This window comes from Petaurus breviceps, unplaced genomic scaffold (genome assembly GCF_028583685.1).
Source record: "Petaurus breviceps papuanus isolate PSGF00001 unplaced genomic scaffold, PetGlider_PUasm1.0 90849, whole genome shotgun sequence".
In the NCBI taxonomy this organism is placed as follows: Eukaryota; Metazoa; Chordata; class Mammalia; order Diprotodontia; family Petauridae; genus Petaurus; species Petaurus breviceps.
Window position 1 is genome coordinate 21,370,837 of NW_027187361.1, and position 20,797 is coordinate 21,391,633.

The window sequence follows — 20,797 nt, forward strand, 5'->3', positions numbered from 1 at the left end:
CTAAATAATAGTACCACAGGATGAAGAACTGGCCAAGGGTTTTTTGATAGTCTAGTCCAGAAGTTCCCAAACTTATTTGACCTACTGCACCCTTAAAAAATTTATTCAGCACCTCCCTAGAAATCTACTTGCTTTAACTCTTTATCATTTTTTTTAATTTTCTTCATTTCAAACATACACACACATTTTAAATGACACATCTTTAATTTAATAATTTATTATAAATTTGTAGTTTTTTTCCTTTGAAATTTTTGATGATGTGATACTGTATCATGTAACCATATAGTATCATATTATAAACAAGTCATTATATGCATATATTTCTGCCTATGCATGCTAGACTTCCTGACAATGTGCTACACTCTAGCCTGCCAATACTTTCTTGTTAAGACCTGTTGGAAGACTTGATCACTGATTGACTATAACTTGTATTTTTTGTGTTTATTTGGAAAATTATGTAATCACTATGACTTTAACTTTATTACACAACAGATGAAATACGTATAAATTGTTTTTAAATTTTTCTTTCTCTTTTTTCCTTATGCTTTCATTGCCCCTTTAATTTTATTCATCACCCCCCTCCCAGTTGCACCCAAGGCTACTACAGTCCCCTGGATCATTTCAGTACCAACCAGGAGGCAGTCTTGCCCACTTTGGGAATCTCTGGTCTAGGTCAATCCTCTTATTTTACAGATAAGGAAATGAGTCCCAGAGAGGGGAAACATATCAAATAGAAGTGTTACAACTGAAAGAAGTGATCTTCCTCTGGTGAAAAGTACAACTTCTGAAGTGTGGTAGAAGTCATATACAACCCCACTTCCTTCTTTTTTTAATAGTTATCTTGATAACCAGAGCTGGATACAGGTAAACTTTTCAGGTAGGAAAAATGTGTCTTTGTTGCCCTCCCACAATCCCTTTCTTTACCCTCTTCCACTACTCACTTCCACACCTTTCCTATTCCCCCAAGTATATACTGCCCTTGCTTGTGCAAAGTGTCCCACCGTACTACCCCACCCAGCCTTGCCATCTGCCAGGACCCATAATCCAGATGAGCACTTCACACCTCATAGCTATTATTGTTGTTCAGTCATTTCAGTGATGTTTGACTCTTCATGAGCCCGTTTGTGGTTTTCCTGGCAAAGACACTGAAGTGATTTGTCATTTCCTTCTCCAGCTCACTGAAGAACTGAAGCAAACAAGGTAAAGGGATTTGCCCAGGGTCACACAGCTAGTAAGTGTCTAAGACTGGATTTGAACTGAGGAGGATGAATCTTCCTGACTTCAGGCCCGGTTTTCTTTTACTTTTTTTTCTTTTAAATTTATTTACTTTTAGTTTACAACATTCAGTTCCACAAGTTTTAAAGTTCCAAATTTTCTCCCACTCCCTCTGCCCTCCTCCACACTGTGCCCCCATGGCGGCATGCAATCCAGTGTAGGTTCTACATATACCTTCACATTAAGCATTAGTCAAGTTGTAAAGAAGGATTATAACCAATGGAATATATGAGAAAGAAGAAACACAACAAAACAAAGCAAAAAAAAAAGAGAGGATAAGAGCAAATCGCATTGATCTGCATTCAGATTCTGAGATTCTTTCTCTGGTTGTAGAGACCCTTTTCCATCAGGAGTCTTTTGGAGTTGTCTTAGGACCTTGCATTGCTGAGAAGAGCCCAGTTGATCACACTTAGACATCACAGATACAATGTGTCTGCAATGTGTACAATGTTCTCCTGCTTCTGCTTCCCTCACTCAGCATCACTTTATATAAGTATCTCTAGGTTATTATGAAGCCTGTCTGCTCCTCATTTCTTTTATTTTTCTTTTTTTTTTTTTTGGAGGACAATTGGGGTTAAATGACTTGCCCAAGGTCACACAGCTAATTTTTGTGTTAAGTGTCTGTGGCAAGATTTGAACTCAGGTCCTTCTGACTCCAGGGCCAGTGCTTTATTCACTGCACCACCTAACTGCCCCAATGCTCCTCATTTCTAATAGCATAATAGTATTCCACTACATTCATATACCACAACATTTTTTTGCCATTCTCCAATTGATGGGCATCCCCTTGATTTCCAATTCTCTGGCACCCCAAAAAAAAAGAACTGCTATAAATATTTTTGTACATACTGGTCCTTCTCCCAGTTGTATGATCTCTTTGGGATACAGCCCTAGAAGTGGTATTGCTGGGACAAAGGGTATGGACATTTATAGCCCTTTGGACATAGTTACAAACTGCTCTCCAGAATGGTTTTATCAGTTCATAACACCACCAAAACTGCATTAATGTTCCAATTTGCCCACATCCTCTCCAGCATTTGTCATTTTCCTGTTTTGTCATGTTAGCCAATCTGATTGGTGAGATATGGTACCTCAGAGTTGTTTTGATTTGCATTTCTCTAATCAATAGTGATTTAGAGCATTTTTTTTCATATGACAATAGATAGCTTTAATTTCTTCCTCTGAAAATTGCCTCTTCATATCCTTTGACTATTTATCAATTGGTAAATGACTTGCATTCTTATATATTTGACTCATTTCTCTGTATATTTTAAAAATGAGGCCTTTATCCGAGGTTTGTAAATATTCTTTCCCAACTTTCTGCTTCCCTGACTTAGTTTGTACAAAAACTTTTCAATTTAATGTAATCAAAATTATCCATTTTGCATTTCATAATGTTTTCTATCTTTTGTTTGGTCATAAATTCTTCCCTTCTCTATAAATCTGACAGGTAAACTATTCCTTGCTCTCCCAGATTGCTTACAGTATCAGCCTTTATATCTAGATCATGAACCCATTTAGATTTTATTTTGGTATATCGTGTAAGATAATGATCTGGGCCCAGTTTCTGCCATACTCTTTTCCAGTTTTCCAAGCAGTTTTTGTGAAATAGTAAGTTCTTATCTCAGAAGCTGGAGTCTTTGAGATTATCAAAAAGTAGATTGCTATAGTCATTGACTACTGTGTCTTGAGTACCTAATCTATTCCACTGATCCACTACTCTTTCTCAGCCCATACCAAGTAGTTTTGATGACTGCTACTTTATAAAACAGTTTAAAATCTGGTGTGGCTAGTTCACCACCCCTAGCATTTCTTTTCATTAATTCCCTTGATATTCTGGACCTTTCGTTCTTCCAGATGAATTTTGTTATTATTTTTTGCAGCTCTATAAAAGAATTTTTGGTAGATTGATTGGTATGGCACTAAATAGGTAAAGTAATTTAAGTAAAATTGTCATTTTTATTATACTAGCTCAGACTACCCATGGGCAACTGATGCTTTTCCAATTATTTAGATGTGACTTTATTTGTGTGGAAAGTGTTTTGTAATTGTGTTCATATAGTTCCTGGGTTGTTTTGGCAGGTGGACTCCTGAATATTTTATAGTGTCTATAGTAACTTTAAATGGAATTTCTCTTTCTATTTCTTGTCATTGGACTTTGTTAGAAATATATAGGAATGCTGAGGATTTATGTGGGTTTATTTTATATCCTGCAACTTTGCTAAAGTTATTTATTACCTCAAGTAGTTTTTTACTTGATTCTCTATGAATATCATCATATCATCTGCAAAGAGTGGTAACTTAGACTCTTCTTTGTCTAATCTAATTCTTTCAAATTCGTTTCTTGTCTTCTTGCTACAGCTAACATTTCTATGGTTTTAGGTCAATGCTACTTGTTTTAAGGAAGACTCCATTCATTCCTATGCCTTCTAGTGCTGTAATAGGAATGAGTGTTGTATTTTGTCAAAAGCTTATTCTGCATGTGTTGAGATAATCAGATGGTATTTATTATTGTTGTTGGTATGATCAATTATACTGATAGTTTTTCTAATATTGAACGAGCCTCACTTTCGTAGAATAAATCCTCCTTGATCAACATGTGTTATTCTCATGATAAGTTGCTGTAATATTTTTTGCTAATATTTTATTTAAAATTTTTGCATCTATATTCATTAGGGAAATTGGCCTATAAGAGGCCTTGTTTTCTATCCACTGTGCCACCTAGTTGGTCAAAACTCATCTCAACTTGGTATTGTAGTGAAATTATCTGTTCCTGGCCTTTATTTCCTCATCTACAATATGAAGGAATTGGACTAGATGAATTCTCAAGTCCTTTAAAACTCTCAACCTAGGATCTTATAATCTTATTCCTTCTTCCATTTGAAGTTGTGTCTAGTGCCTCCCCGCTTTTGTGCCTTTGTTCTTCCCACTTTCATCTTCCTTTTATGTGTTGCCTTCCCCCTTCAGAGCTTAAACTATCTGAAGGCAAGAACTGCCTTTCTCTCTATTTGAATTTGTATTCAGTGTTTAGCACAATACTTGGCACATATTAATTGCTGGTCAACTGACTTATTAAATTAATTCGCACTGAGATGTGGATGATAGTTACATTTAACAATGTACTAACTCTTCTACGTGTATTTGCATTTTTTTTTTGCTTTTTGGGGGGTGGGGAGGGCAATTGGGGTTAAGTGACTTTGCCCAAAGTTGCACAGCTAGTAAGTGTGTCAAGTGTATGAGGCCAGATTTGAACTCAGGTCCTCCTGACATCAGGGCCAGTGCTCTATTCATTGTGCCACCTAGCCACCCCAAGAGGTAGTTGCTTTTTAAAAGAGTACCTTGTTAGCCAAAGGGAGTGACTTATTAATGACAAAATTTAAAAAGAACAAAATTACCTTCAATATTACCTTTCAAGGCATCTCACATAGATGGCTATTGACTCCAGAGGTTTCAAATGCTCAGCCCACATGTTGCCCACAAAATACTAGAGTACAACCTGAATCAGATTAAAATGTAATTGGGAAATATTTAACAAAATAAATAAGAATGCAGTCAAATATCAATAGCATTACATTGTAAAATTAAGCCAATATACAGCCTTCAAAGATCCTTAGGTATGTCTCCCATTTCTAGTTGAGTTTGAGGAAGTTGATTCATTGAAGACCCTTACTCTATTACAATCAGTATCAATCAATTTTATATGATTATAAGTTCTGTGTATTTGGCCCCAGAGCTGCGAGCTGCAGATGGTAAGATCACTTGAGTAATCAAAGTTAACCAGAGACCCTCCACTCTTGTTTTTCCTTGTCAAGGTGACCAAGCCCAGTGTGGTAGAGGTGATTCAACTACTTGGAAAGTCCCCCCAAGTTATTTTTGTGTCTCTGAACCATTCTCTCTTGTCCAGCATAAGCAGGTGTCCATCTTATGACCTAGTAAGTGAAGATATTCCTTGCTTTCCCCAACTCATTACTCTGCTGATCTATTGTTTTGCTTGTTTTAGTCTGTGTATCATATGTCTGCCAATGGCAGAATTCTGTATTCTGGTGTGGCAGTTCTCAAATGTTTAGCTATCAAGCCATACAAAAACAGGGCACTGGGAGGAGGACTCACTTGAGTTTCCCCTAAACTACTCCAAATACCTGTAAAAATAACTCTAAACACATTCTAGAGCAGCAGAGCCCAGCAAAAGATGGACTGAAACTAGTTTCGAGCCTAAGACAACTTGTAAGGTTGGCAGGAGAGGTCTGTTGAGCCTGGGTGAGAGAGGAGTGCACTCCAGAACAAGCTGTGCCAGCACAAAGCAGACCTGGTGGTGACTGAATCACTGGCAGGAGCGCTGGTTTCCAGCCCTCTCAGCTCTCAGACACAAAAGACAACTTAGAAGGTCAGCAAGAAGGGTATGTCACAACGAGATGAGAGTGGAGGGCAGTTCATTGCCAGTCACGTCAGCGCAGTCCCAGCAGCCACTGCAGTAGCATGGCTGCTTCTAGAACTCGTAGCCAAAAGATAGTTAGAGGGTTGAGGGAGAATTCGGGGCCACTTTTGGTGATTTAGGACTGTTGCTTGAGCCATGCTCAGGGGCCAGGTCACAGTCCTGGGTGGCAGTTCTAGGGTGAGGAAAAGCACCAGCATAGCAGTGGAGCAGGGCTCCTCCTCACAGTCCCATGGCAAAAAAAGGTTGCTTCTGGTTCCTTACAGAGCAAAGCACAGGGCAGGAAAATAGGAAACACCTCTCCTTAGAGCAGACCACCTTGGAAGAACATAAAACGTATGTGTCCCTAGAAATATCTCTGAAAACAGATGCACAAAACTCGTGAAGGTTGGGACAATGCATCCTCCACCCTGGAAGCAGATCCCTACTGTAACAAGGAATAGAAAGTGAACTAATAGGTTAACAAAATGTGTAAATAATAGGGAAAAGCCCTGACCACTGAAAATTGCTATGGTGACAAAGAAGGTCAAACCACACACTCAGAAGAAGACAACAAAGTCAAAGCTCCTATATCCAAAGCCTCCAACAAAAGCATGAACTCATCTCAGTTCATGGAAAGATTCAAAAAGTCTTTCAAAAATCAAGTAAGAAACTAGCCGTGTAAGCTTGGGAAAGTCACTTAACCCCAATTGCCCTAGAAAAGGCAAAAAAAAATCAAGTAAGAGAGGTAAAGGAAAAATTGGGAAGAGAAATGAGAGGGATGCAAGAAAGTCATGAGAAAAGAATCAACAACTTGGTAAAGGAGACAGCTCACTTCTCTGCTTCACTTCTACCCACTACTTTGTCCTCCTATTCCTCAACTTACTTAACCCCCCAAAAGTACCTCTCTTGTCCACTCCCCTACCCTCTCCCCTTGCCCTCTTGTTTCTTTCTGAATTTAAAATTATTTTATACCTTTCTAAATACATACTATATTCCCTCTTTAACTCATTCTCAAAGAGGGTACGTTTCCAGCACTTCCTACCTTCTCTGCTACCATCTTCTTCTGTATCAATTTTTCCTTTTCATGCCACATTTGTATGAGATAATTACTCCTTTTTATCTCTCCCTACAGTTTTTTTTTGTTTTTTTAAGAATCACTCATCTCAGCCCAATCCTTTCTTTAAAAGTACCCAAATAATGATGATGGCCATAATAGTACTGTTAATAATTTCACATATAAGAAGTGAACAATTTGACTTTAATGTTTACCTTACATTTCTCCTGGATGTTATGTGTCAGGTTTTTCCTTAAGTTCTGCTGTTTTTGTCACAAATACCTTAAAGCAAGGGTGGCTAGGTGGCCAGTGAAGAGCACCAGCCTTGGAAGCAGGAGGACCTGAGTTCAAATCCAGCCTCAGACTCTTAACACAAAACTAGCCATGTGACCTTGGGCAAGTCACTTAAACCCAATTGCCCTACTTTACCTCCTCCAAAAAGCAAAAATAAAAATACCTTAAAGTCTTTTGATTCATTAAATATCCTTTTTTTTCAGGTTTATACTTAATTTTGCTAAGTAAATTATCCATTGTAACCTCAGCTCTTTTTGCTCTAAAAAATAGAGCATTCTAAGACCTATAGTCCTTCAAGGTAGTAGCTGCTAGGTCTTCCCTATTTTTCTCTTTTGATTAAATCTATTTTAGCTTTAACTTGGTCTGAAATCATGATTACTATCCCTGCTTTTTTACATGATAAATTCTATTCTAACCCTCTTTTTATCTTTATGTGTCTCTCATTTTTATAGCATATTCAGAAAACCACATATTGCTGAATTCAAATTTTTAATTTGCTGTTTCCATTTTATGGGTAAATTCATCCCATTCACATTCAAAACTGTAATTACTTGTGTATTTTCCTACTTCCTATTTTTTCTTACCACCCTTCTCAATAATTTTCTTCCTTAAATTTTTTTATTCTCTATTTCAAGTTGGTTGACTTTCTTTTCATAATTTTCTTGATTTTCCTGAATTATTCTTTTTTATCCCTAATTTTTTCTTGCTATCTCTTATTTGATTTTTAAAGTCCTTTTTAAGTTCTGTAAAGAAATCTTTTTTGTGCTTGGGACCATTTGACATTTCTCATTGAAAAAGAAGTGGCTTTTTAGCTCCATTATTTTTCTCTTAATATGAACCCAGATTTTCTCTATCCCCACAGTAGCTGTCTATAGTTGGGTTCTTTCTCCTTTACTTATTCCTTTTTTTTTTAATTTTTATTTTTAGCAGCTATTAGTATAATCCAGTTCTAATGCCAAGGTATGGGGAATAATGTCCCAAGTCTCAGGTTCTTCTTAATGTTAATTTCTGAGATCTATCCCAAAGAGAGCTCAAACTTGGGCTCTCCTCTCTGCTCCACTCCACTCTTGAGCCATGCCTAGGGTGCCTAGTCATGTTGTCCCACAAAAGATCTTGCTACCTAAGGTCCCTCCAGTGGCTGTAAACTATTGCTGTCCTCTCTGCCCTGGAACTGAAACCAGGGACTCTGCTCTCTTGCATTGTCCCTGCCCCTCTGCTACTGCACTCATCAGGTGTGTGTTAGCTCCTTTTCCCCCTCAGCTGCAGCCCAGGATGTGTCTGGTCAGCACAGCTGTGCTTGGTGTTCCTCAACAGTGGGAGGGCCTTCAATCTTCACTTATTCAGCCTTCAGAACTCCACACTGACTGGAAGGTAAAAGTTTCTAATGCTGTGGCTGCCTCCCAGACCTAAGCACCCATGGGGTTGATTGTTTGTTGATTCCTAGAGAGTGGGCCTGAATTTGCACTTCACTCAGGCCAACCTCCACTCCTGGAAGTTGAGTCTTTCGTGAGGTCTTTTCAAACAGTCTTAGGAGAACAATTGCTTTGCTAGTGATCCTCTTTGGCCTTTGTAGCACCAACACGATATTCATAGAGCCTACAGTGCCTATGAATATGCTGGCATAATTATGAATCACAAAATATGATAGACTTTCCACATAGAAAACAGAACCGAAGTATTTATTCAAACATTAGAAAGCCAAATCCCAATACCAGAAAGCCAAGTCCATCATAGCAATAAAGAAATCTATACACAATAACAATGCAGGGGGCACTGCCATACCCAAACCTTAGGACCTTCCCACAAATGAGCACTCATAGCTAGCTGCCTGCTTGTTCTCTCTCACTCAGCTCTAACTGCTCTGACCAACTGCCCCTGGGCTTTGCTCCACCCTACCTGCTCCACCCCTTCAGCAAGCTCCTCGCACCACAGAGACATGTGACTCAGACTTCCCTGTGACTCAAACAGGTCTCATGAGCCTATTAATGGATGGGAAAGATCTTCCCATTAAGCAAAAATACATTAACAATACACACTTGAACAGTGATCTGAAACCAAATATGGAAAAAGCAACAGAGTCCTTCACCCAGTACTTACAAAGGATCCCCTATAATCTTCTTCTGGACAGTTTTCCAAGCTGCTTATCATCCATGGGCTGAGATCTCCAGCAGCTGCTGCTGCTGATTTGGTCATGCTCTTTCCACCCAATGCGTATAGCTGGCTTGCTAGGGCATAGCCTGTGCTGGACTATGCTCTACTCTCACCTCAGTGAGACATACCTTTCCTACTGACCTTCTAAGTTGTCTTAGGCTGGGAAGTGATCTTCCCTTTTCTTTTTTTTTCTTTTAGTTCTGCTGCTCTATAACTTGTTGGAGGGGAATTTTGGAGAGCTCAGGCAAGCTCTTACATTTTTTAAACCATCCTGGCTCCACCTCAAGAATCACTTTCTTGAGAAACCTGCAAAAGGACCAGGCTAGTCCTAGAGAAAATTCTGCAATAGGTTCAGGCTCTTGGGAAGATTCATTGATATAATGGATTTAAAGCACTTTGCAAACCTTAAAGAGCTACAAAAGTGCCCATTATTATTACTAGCCTACAGTCACCAGATCCCCAGTCTAGTTATGACTTCATTCCCATAGCCTGCTACTGTACTTCTACTGATCTCAAACAGTGTTTATAGAGAAATGAAGGGGTGGCCTGGTAAATGTTTAACAACCAGGCTCTTCAGGAAAAAAAAGTATGTACACACATTTAAGTTTAATCTGAATTATTAATACTGTTTTTTAAAGTCTAAACAGCACAAATTTTAAAAGTCTAAATCAGCAACAACAAAAATTCATACCCTCATTTGTAGCAATTGCCAATCTCTAAGGTACTTCTTACACTGAAGATTTAACAGTCTCCTCTCATAAGCCAATTAAAGCTGGTTCCAGCACACCCCTAAATTAAGCTGCTAGTCTTCAGGACCCACCCATATCTCCTTCAGCACTCTTCTCCCTGCTTAGAGTTTTCCTAATTCCCTCCTATGACCCATTTTGGTAAGCTTTGTTCTCTTGAATTGTCATCAAGTATTAAAATCTCATTCCTATAGTGTTAACTGATGGTGGTTTAAGGTTCTGCTGCTCCTGGGGGCATTTAAATTGTAATAGACAGAAAAGCCTGCAAAAACCAAAGCAATGAACTATGATAGTTCATAGGAAAAACATTTGATTTAAAGCAAGCAGCTCTGGATTTTAATGTGGACTATACCATTTACTGACTTGTGACCTGCAAGGCACTTAACTATCTAAGCTTCAGTTTCCTCATTTGTCAAAGACAGGAGTTATTATATTCAGTGATTTCTAATGTCCCTTCCAATTTAGTTATCCTATCATCCTTTGCACAGGAACTATGAAATTATTCCACAAAAGCAATTTTTTTCCTTTAGAACTGGGTTGTTATGGAGCTACTGGTTCTGGAAATTTTTAGAACAAGTTGTGGTATATGAATGCAATGGATTATTATTATTCTGTAAGAAATGATGAGCAAGCAGATTTCAGATTTCAAAAAACCGTGGAAAGACTTAAATGAACTGATGCTGAATGAAGCAAGCATAACCAGGAGAACATGGTACACAGTAACAGCCACACTGTGTGATGATAAAGTTTGATAGACTTAGCTCTCCTCAGCTATGCAATTATCTAAGACATTTCCAAGGGACTCATGATGGAAAATGCTATTCACATTCAGAGAAAGAGCTATGGAGTCTGAATGCAGATCAAAGCATACTATTTTATATATTTTTTTCTTTTCTCTTGGTTTCTTTTTTTTTTGTTCTGATTCTTCTTTCACAACATGACTAATGTGGAAATAAGTTCAACATGATTGTACATGACTAGCCTATATGTGTTGGGGAGGGGGTTGAGAAGGGAGGGGAAAAATGTGGAACTCAAAATCTTTTAAAAATGAATATTGAAAACTATCTTTGCATGTAATTGAAAAAAATAGAATACTGTTTAGTGGTGGGAAGGAGAAATGACAAGCAGACATATTACAGAAAAGGCTGAAAGACTCACATGAAATGATACTGAGTGAAAGGAAGAAAACCAGGAGAACATTGTACATGATAATAGCAACATTGTGTGATGATCACCTATGATAGACTTAAGCTCACCTCAGCAATGTGACGATCTAAGACAATTCTGAAATATTCACGATGGAAAATGCTATCCACATCCAGAGGAAAAAACTGTGTAGTCTGAATGCAGATCAAAGGATACTATTTTCACTTTCTTTGGATTTTTTCACAGTTTTTTCCCTTTTATTCTGTTTCTTCCTTCAAAACATAACTAATATAGATATATATGTATATATATTTATATGTATATACATATATATAACCTATATCAGACTGCTTATAGTCTTGGGGAGGGAAAAGGGGAAAGAAGAAAAGAGAAAATTTTGGAACTCAAAATTTTATAAAAGTCAATTTTGAAAATTATCTTTACATGTCATTGGGAAAAAATTAAATACTACTTACATTTTTTAAAATGTGATGCTGCTGCTTTGCTCATGAGCACAAGGCGAGATGAAATTGAGCACCATCTTCTCCCTATCCCAGCTCCAGAGCAGTCACAGTTCCTTTTACCAGGTATATCATAATCCACCTTTTAACCCAAGTAGAAGAGGATCAGTTTCCATGCATTTTAAATCACTTACATGTGTGTTACTTCATTTACATATACAGGATGTGGGTGTGCTGTGTGTTTTACCTGTGTAGCTTATGTGTTTCCACAAGAGTCTATCTAGACATGGCTCACAGGGGAACAAGAATGACTGTGTCTAGAGTCTCTTCTCCATACATTTCTTCAAGGAAGACTTTTATTACTGTCAGAAGAGAAAGCAAGAGGTCCATCAGAGGCTGATCATTCTGTTCTCCTCAAAGAGAGGGAGTCCTGGGTTAGAATTATATCTACCCAATTCCATAAAAATCTTTTAGTTGAGGAGAAATCATTTTTAAGTTCAAAGTATCTCCTTATTACTATCTCTTAATAGAGGAGTGCTTCATGCACATATGTAATTCAACATTTGGCTCCTTTCAACCAATCAAATAATCAATGAAAATTTATTGTGCCTACTATGTGCTAGGTAATTTGCTAAATGCTGGGAATACAAAAAGAGGCAAAAAACAGTTCCTTCCCTCAAAAAGTTTACAATCTAATGGGGGAAACAATATGCAGTCAAATATATATGAAGCAAGGATAAATAGAAAATAATTAACAGAGGGAAGGAATTGGAATTAAGCGGGTTGGAGAAGCCTTCCTGTAGAAGGGGGGATTTTAATTGGGCCTTAAAGGGAGCCAGAAAGGTCAGCAGAGTGGAAGGAGAATGTTACAGGAATGGGGGACAGCCAGAGAAAATGCTCAGAGCAGAACAAGGGAATGACTTCTTCATGGAACAGCCAGGAAACCCGTGTGATTGTGTCATTGGATTGAAGATTATATGGAAAGAAGAAAGGTGTAAGATTGGAAAGGAGGGAATAAGATAGGTCATGAAAAGCTTTGAATACCAAATAGAGTATTTTGTATTTGCTCCTGGAGGAGATACTGAAATTTATTGAGTAGTGGGGGGAGGGGGGTGACATGATCAGACCTGCCCTTTAGGAAGGTCTCTTTATTGGTTGAATGGAGGTATGAGGATAGGCTTAAAACAGGCAGACCCATCAGCAGGCTATTGTAATAATTCCAGTGTGAGGTCATAAGGACCTGTTGTATACTAAAGGTGGTGTCAGAGGAGAGAAGGGGAAAATTGGAGAGGTGTTTCAGTGATGAAATTGATAGACATTAGCAACAGCTTGGATATTGATATGGTGGGGGGAGAGCAGAAGAGATAGTGAGGAATTCAGGATAACTCCTAGGTTGTATATCTGAGGGATTGGGAAGACATTATTGCCCCCGATGATAATATGAAAGGTAGGAGTGTTTAGGGGGAAAAGTAATGAGTTCTATTTTCAATATTTTGAATTTAAGACATCTACTGGATATACAGTTTGAGATGGCTTTAAAGCAGTTGACCTTCAGAGAAAATACAAACAGAAATTACAAGCAGACAAAAAATACAGACAGAGAAAATAACACAATTCAACAGACCAATAGACAGGGCTTCTAGCTGTCTGATCATTACATACATACATAGTTATTTACCAAAGAGAGAACCACCAACATCAGGGTTTTCAAAGTCAGGGGGCTCAACAACTACCTAGAGTCTTATCTGGCCAAATCACACAACTCTTCCCATAAAGGAGCCCCAAAGCAAAACCTCACCTCAGAGTATATACCTTTCTTCAGGGTCAGAAGACATCACAACCTTTGTCACCCCCTGCCTAATTACAAAGTAACAAAAGGTCTTGGACTTCCTGAAAAACAAGCCTTTCCCCAATCAAGTCCCTCCTGTTGGGTTCCACTTGAGACCCATTAAGGGTCAGGGAAGATTTTCAAATTCCCTTACCATTACATGAGTCGACAAGAGAGGTATAGTAAAATCACCTACTAGCAGTGAGGGCCTAGTTGAGCTTGTATAACATAAATTTGTAGTGGACCCAGTCATAACAGTTACATGATTTTCTCCACTTTCATTCAGTAGCATATGTATAGAGTGCAGAGGGCAAGTGGTGAAAATGATCCAAGGATGAAGTTTGGCTGGGTGTAATTAGCAATATGATAAAAGATGCAAGAAAGGAGAATAGTGTGTAGTTGAATTGGTTCACCAAGGAGTCAAGATGGGAAGAAAAGAAGAGAATGCCTAGTGCAGGGAGATGGCCTGGAAGAATATTGAAGGGTCAAGGGATTAGAGATCATGGTGTGGATGAAGAGTAGAGTTATGTAAAAAAAAAAAAAGACAGAGAGAGATGTGAAAAGTCAACAGATTATGGTTGGATAACGCGTTTTCAGAGTTCTTGAACACAGAGGCAGTACATTCATGAATGGTGGCAAAATCAAAGGCCAGTTCCTCAACGAACAAATACAGCAAATAGTGAATAAACTCATTTATCCAAGTTGATAGCAAAATAGAAGTTAGAGAAGGCATACACATGAGAATGTATACCAAACAATACAGAGTCAAGTAACTGCAAGAAAGATAATTCAGCTCAACCAAGAGACTCTCAGATCTAATCCAAGGGGAAGTTCCCTGACCTCTCCCAGTGTAATAAGGTGAGGATAGAGACATGATGGGAGTGTTCCTTCTCTACGTGCTGGCTGCTTTCCAGTGTCTCTTTCCCTTCAGAGACCTAGAGCATCTGGCACAACTGGAAACAAGAAGACCAGGATCTCTCTTCTCTTCAAATTCTCTCAATTCTTTCCTTCATGCAGACATAGAGTATTGAGTAATCAGCCTCCAACCAATGAGGAAAGTTCCATGAAAATGAGCCTTGAACCATAGATTGAATATGAAGGGGGAGAAAAATGCAATCAGAATCAAATGACTTAGTAATTCAAGATAAAATGTAACCCCAATCTTTTGGTCATTTCCAAAATATATAACTTGCACTCTAGACATCCTCCTCATCCCTCCCCAGCTAGACCTTGGATTCTGTCTCTGAGAGCCTGGATTCTGGCAGGTGAGCTTTTCACATTTTCTTGCATAGAACCAGGTCACTAGGCCTCTTTTCAGTCACTTGAAAACCATGCTGCCACGACTGCACTCGCACTCCCATGTCTAGCTCCCCTTTGATGTTATTGTTTGTTTTCCATTCTTGAAGAGGACCATGACATCAGGAAGATGATTCCATGACTGGCCACTGAATTGCATTTAAGTGAGGGAGGGCTGTGCAAAATCACCATCTCACTTTCTTCTCTAGAGCCATCTTAGTCCAGTGTCAAGATACAGATCAGGATGACTAGAGATGGCTCCCTAGCTCCCCTTTATATCCTGTCTCTTCTCCCTTCCCCACTAGAATATAAACTTCTAGAGGGTAGGAATTGTCTTTTTTTATTATATTTGTATCTTTAGCACTAATCACATTGCCTGGAACATAGTAAATGCTTAATAAGTTTAAATTTAACTATTAAACTAGCTAGAAAAGTTAAAGTAGTCTTAAGGAACTCATCTCGATAGAAAGGTTGAACTTATTTTATATCATTTTTTATCCCTATTGCTAGATGTTGTCTGCATAATTTTATGTGTCTGTGAAATTTATATGTGTACTTATATATGGAAATGGAAGGTGAAATATTAAACTGAAGACTCATCCAAATTGATTGTTTTTGTTCCTGAGTTTTTTGCTCACAGATACATATCAATTAAAAATATCATTCAGCTTCAAGTCAGTCTGGAGTTGGCTTTGTCTGAGCTCTTTTTCTCATTTCTAATCTTCTTGTTAAAGTCAGATATACATATAGCATCTCAGTATGGCTCAACAAAAATTTATCATTCCATTTCAGTATTGATTCTTATTGCTTTTAGAGCAATAATGAGACATCTGTCAAAGTACAAACAGAGGGGTGTGTGCAAGGAGACATAGATGACTGCAGATGACTGCAATAAATGATTTCTTATACTCTGCAAAGCATAGAAAACACAATGATCTTTCCCATTCCTGTGCAAGAAAAATCACCCCAATACAAGTCCAGAAAGCTACCAAGGAAGAATAAGATTGTTGTAGGGGTGTCTCTTATCATATTCTGAAAACAAACTTTTACATTGCATATATTGATAAGTTCTAATTTATAATTTCCACTGTTTTATTTTATTTTTGATGGTTTTCTTACCCTCCATGAAAGAAAAAAACATTTTCATGTCTTACTTTGGTTTGCTCACCCAAACCAACACATTACAAAATGGGAATGATCAAGGAAAAAAAGGTCCCTAGACTATACTCCCCCAGAAACGATGAAGTGATAGCAACACCAACAAAGGACTATGATTATTGAGAAGTCTTCTGAAGGATGGGAAGTTCCAATAGCAAAGATAATGGAGCTGGAAGAGGAAAAAGTAGACACAGAGGGAGACTTGCAGTATAGTTTCAGTAGTGTGGAGACCAAAAGGAAACATATAATGCTGAACAGTCATGGCATCGTCAGACTCCAAAGTCCTAGCAGAGGCTCCAACCCTGGAGCTGAGCAAAGAGACTTCAGCAGAGATTTCCATGAGGCTTTTGGTCCCTAGGCCATGAGTTGTGAAGTGATTGTCTTCCTTACCCTTGTATAATATGCTTAGAGGGATAGTAAGGATTAAGAAGGAAATTAGAAATTCAATTTCCCCAAAGCCTACAAGAGGTTAACTCATTTGAGTATGGGAGCAGAAGGTGACTAGTTGGTTGGCTTTAGTATTCACATTGTTTTATATCTTAATTAAATGTTTTTGCCATTTAATTTGCAGCTAGCAAGGTTTATAAAGATAAAGTATTACATTGGTGGTGACACAGTCCATGATTTATGGAACTGATTACCCAAAACTTGGGTAGCAAACTTGGAAAAACTCATATATTTTTCCTGAGTGAGAATTCACAGAAGTTTCATGGATTTCATGGTACTATACATAAAAATGTATTAAATTCAACAACTCAGGAGAGTCGAATCCCCCCCTACAACCAGTCATACCCTTATTTAATCTATTTGATTATATAATTTATTATAAAACTGTCAAATATTTGGCCATCTGTCTTCTTTTTTATTTATTATATTTTTAATTTATGGAATAAAACAAGCATTTCCATAACATATAATAGCAAAAATGATTGCCCATGAAATTGCAAATCTAGTATGTATAACTTGCTATTCCTTTGTATTCCATATAAATTTCTTTTTTTCTTCCCTCCTCACCCCCATTCTAGAAATGACCACCATTAGACACAAATAGGCATATATATATAATTATTTTATTATATAACAATTATATAGCTGTAACTGTAGAGAAAGAAGGCTATGTCATTTCACAATCTTAGTAAGAAGATATAGACAAAGTATACATATGTTTTCATTTATTTCTTTATATAAATACATACACAAATATGTATATATATTATATATAAATATATATGAGAAATATTCCATCTTGGGCCAGTTAAAACTATTTTTTACTACTTCAGAATTTCCTATTCTCCAAATCTATGAAGTCCTTTGTATTGTTTTCATGTCCATAAAAGACCTCATGTAGTACCATCTGTTTCCTAATCCCATGTATGGGCCTAGGTTACAGTCTTGTACAGCACTTGAATGCACAGCTCCAAGTCATCCCATTGTCCCAAAATAAGGTGCCATTTGGTAGCTGCAGCACAAATACACCTGGTTTGTGTTACTTTCAAAACCAATGAGACAAGCACAACTGAGGCAAAATTCACAAAAATCCATGAAATAATCTCCAGTAAAAGTTCCAGTCTTTTACATGCACTTTCCCATAATTCCCCTTCCTGTCACAGATGACTTTTACCTCATCTATCAGTGTCACCATAGTGTCAGTCTCACAGAGCCTTCATGATGGGGAATTGCTTCCAAATTAGTTTTTCCTGACCTAGGATGCACACTGAATTTATAATTAGATAGTTAACAGGTAGCACACAACTTGGCAATGGTTAGAGAAAAATCAATGGACTGCTCTCCATTCATACTTGAAATTAAACTCCATACACATAATCTTGGAACTTCTCAGTAAAGGAACAAAGAAAAAAAAGGAACAAAAGCAAGAATTCTAATTTATGCATGTGATCCTAAGTCTCACTGTCAGTAAATCCTCTACTACAAATGTAAAGGATTTAGAGTGGTCATCACTCTTAATAACAAAGCTGCTCCCAAACCTTCCATATAAACACAAAGCATGAAGCACAAAGGAATTTCCTGAATCTGTATAGGCTAACACTTTTGAATGGGAGGATCAAATGAGAAAAATATAAATAAATGCAATAGAAAATGCTATTTTTATCATTGTTGTTTAATTCTTCTCATTTTGTTCAATGGAGTCCCTGTCCTGGAACGTCAATAAAATGCCATCATTCTTTTATTCTTAAGGGCTTGTGAACTACTGCACAGATGGATTTTTTTGGAAACTGCTTTTCATAATTGAATAAAAATATTGGGATATAAATGAATCTTCTGTATGCTCACTGAAAACATCCTCGGTACAAATTCCAGTAACAGATAAGATGATAGGAATAATGTGTAGTTCACCATGTTCCCCTATGATTTAGTTCATTTTTGCAATCAATAAACATCTGTTGCTCTATCTCCCACCTCTCTCCCCCACACACCCTATTGAAAAATAAGGAGAAAAATAAAACTCATAACAAATATGCACAGTCAAGTAAAACAGATTCCCACATTGGCCATGTCCGAAAACATACATCTTATTCTGCAATTTGAGTCCGTCTGTCAGGAGGTCCAATGTGATTTTAATTCCCTCTGATCTTAGCCATTGTATAGGACCCATTTGAAAATAAACCACTTTTGGTAGCATTCAGAAAAGTCTAATGGTGCCTAACTATTGTCAGCCTTTACTATTGCTTGCTGAAGTGATGTTTACTTATTGCAAATATATCTCCAAAGGTTTTTTTTTTCTTACTTGTTTATCAGGTACTCTGAAAATATCTGTCAGTCTATGTCTTCCTTTTTGGCAAGTACTAATATTTCTATAGCTCTCATAAAGTAAGCAGCCATATATTTTATTAATATTGTCTAGATTTATCTTTATTTAATTTTATTACTATCTAGACTATAGATTATGAGCATTTGGTAAGAAGACATTTAAGTAAATTGATATTCTTTAGTTTATATGTATCAATGTCCTAGCCAAGGTAATTGTTGACAAGAGTTCAGACTGTGATAATAGTCCTTCCCCAGGAAAGTATATGGATTGAATTGTCAAGGATATTTTGACCTCTTTACAGAAATTTGTTGTCTCTCAGTCCATGAAGATAGAAAACTTATAACACATAATTCTAACCACAAGGTTATATCTTCCTGGGTATTTTGTAGATGTTAATTTTTATAGATTGCAACATCATTGCGCAAGTTCTCCCATTTTCTTGTATAGTTTTCATCAATCAATAAATCCAGGCTCTTCAAGGAAAACCTTATATAATTTCCAGGGCTGATTATCTGATCCTGAATTGCCATCATAAATGCCTTCACTTCCATAAAGAAACTGATATTACTCCGCTGTATATTTAATGTTTATTTGCTCTCATATTTATAGCTAAGTTCATGTGGATGTCACCAATGGAGGGTCTTTTGATTTCACTCTAGAACTTTAGACATTTCATAGGCTACATCGGAAGGTAAACCACTTTTGTTTAATTTTAAAAACTCTAATATTTGGGTAGCTAAGCAAATAGAGCCCCAGCCCTGTAGTCAGGAGGACCTGAGTTCAAACCCAGCCTCAGACACTAGCTGTGTGATCCTGGTCAAGTCACTTTGCCTCCAAAAAAGAAAAAAATGGTATGTAACCTTTATTAATCTTTACTATTACTTGGTGATGTGGCACCTAAACTTATTGCAAAAATATCTCCGTAGGTGTTGCTTTTCCAAATCTATCTATCACGCCCCATGAGAATGTCTAGCAATCTATTTTCTACTTTTTATCAAGGAAATATTAATATTTCTATAGCTGCCTTAAGGTGAGAGGCCCTCTGTTTTATTAACATTATTTAGGTTTTTGTTAGAATACTTTCCAAATCTTTTATGAACCCTTTTACTATTATAATTGTCAGTTATTTTCTAATTCTTGTCATTAGTAATTCAGAGAGAAATGGCATTGAAACAAGTCACTATACTGCTATTGTTCCTTGATTTAATGTTCTAAGGACTATTATATAGGAGCACAAAATAATAGGTTTTTATAGTTGAATAAAATTAAATAGATGTAAATTCAACCTCAGTAAAGTCACTGCAAAACATATTCACTGAAATTTCAGCAACAAATAGGGAAAACATTTACCTCATGATAGTCTCAAAAGATTTTGATCTCCTCTGCCTAGTTTTTATCATCTGAAAACTTTCTTATTCCCTGTACCTTATAGAGTGAGTAATGACTAGAATGACTCCATTATTATGAGGTAGGCAAGTGAGTACAGTGAATAGAATACTGGGTATGAAATCAGGAAGACCAGAGTTCAAATCCGGCCTCAGACACTAACTGTTTGACTCTGGGTGAGTCACAACCTCTGTTTGCTTCAGTTTCCTCAAATGTAAAACAGGGATAACAATACCACCCATCTCACAAGGTTGTGAGGATCAAATGAGAAAATATTAGTAAAGAACTTATCACGATGTCAAGCACATAGAAGACACTTAATAAATGCTTATTCCCTTCCCCATTACAAACATTGTTCTAAATATTTACAAATAAATATCCTGTCCAAGTGATCGTGGGTAACAGTTCATTCTGTGGTAATCATCCAGTTCTAATACAACTTATTGGAGAATTCTCCAGGATATTTTAAAGAATAGATTTGTATCCTGAGCACTTATTATCTATTGGTCTTGGGAAAGAAGGAAAGATAGTTCTAGCTACTGGTTCATGTCTTGCTAGGTATTAGTAAGTGCCAGATCTTTATAGCACTCAATTATGGGTTGCATATTTTCTACCATTTCCTTGCATGAATTACATTGATTATTAAGTCTGGGCTTCTTAAGGATAACCTTTCTCTAATTCCTGGAGGAAATGACATGGTCTTGTATTGCAATCATCAATCCTGCCATTTCCAAAGAAAAATCTGTGTATTTCTGTCATTTATTCAACACTTCTGTCAGCATATTGTAGCTTGAATTCATGCATATGTGGCCCATGGA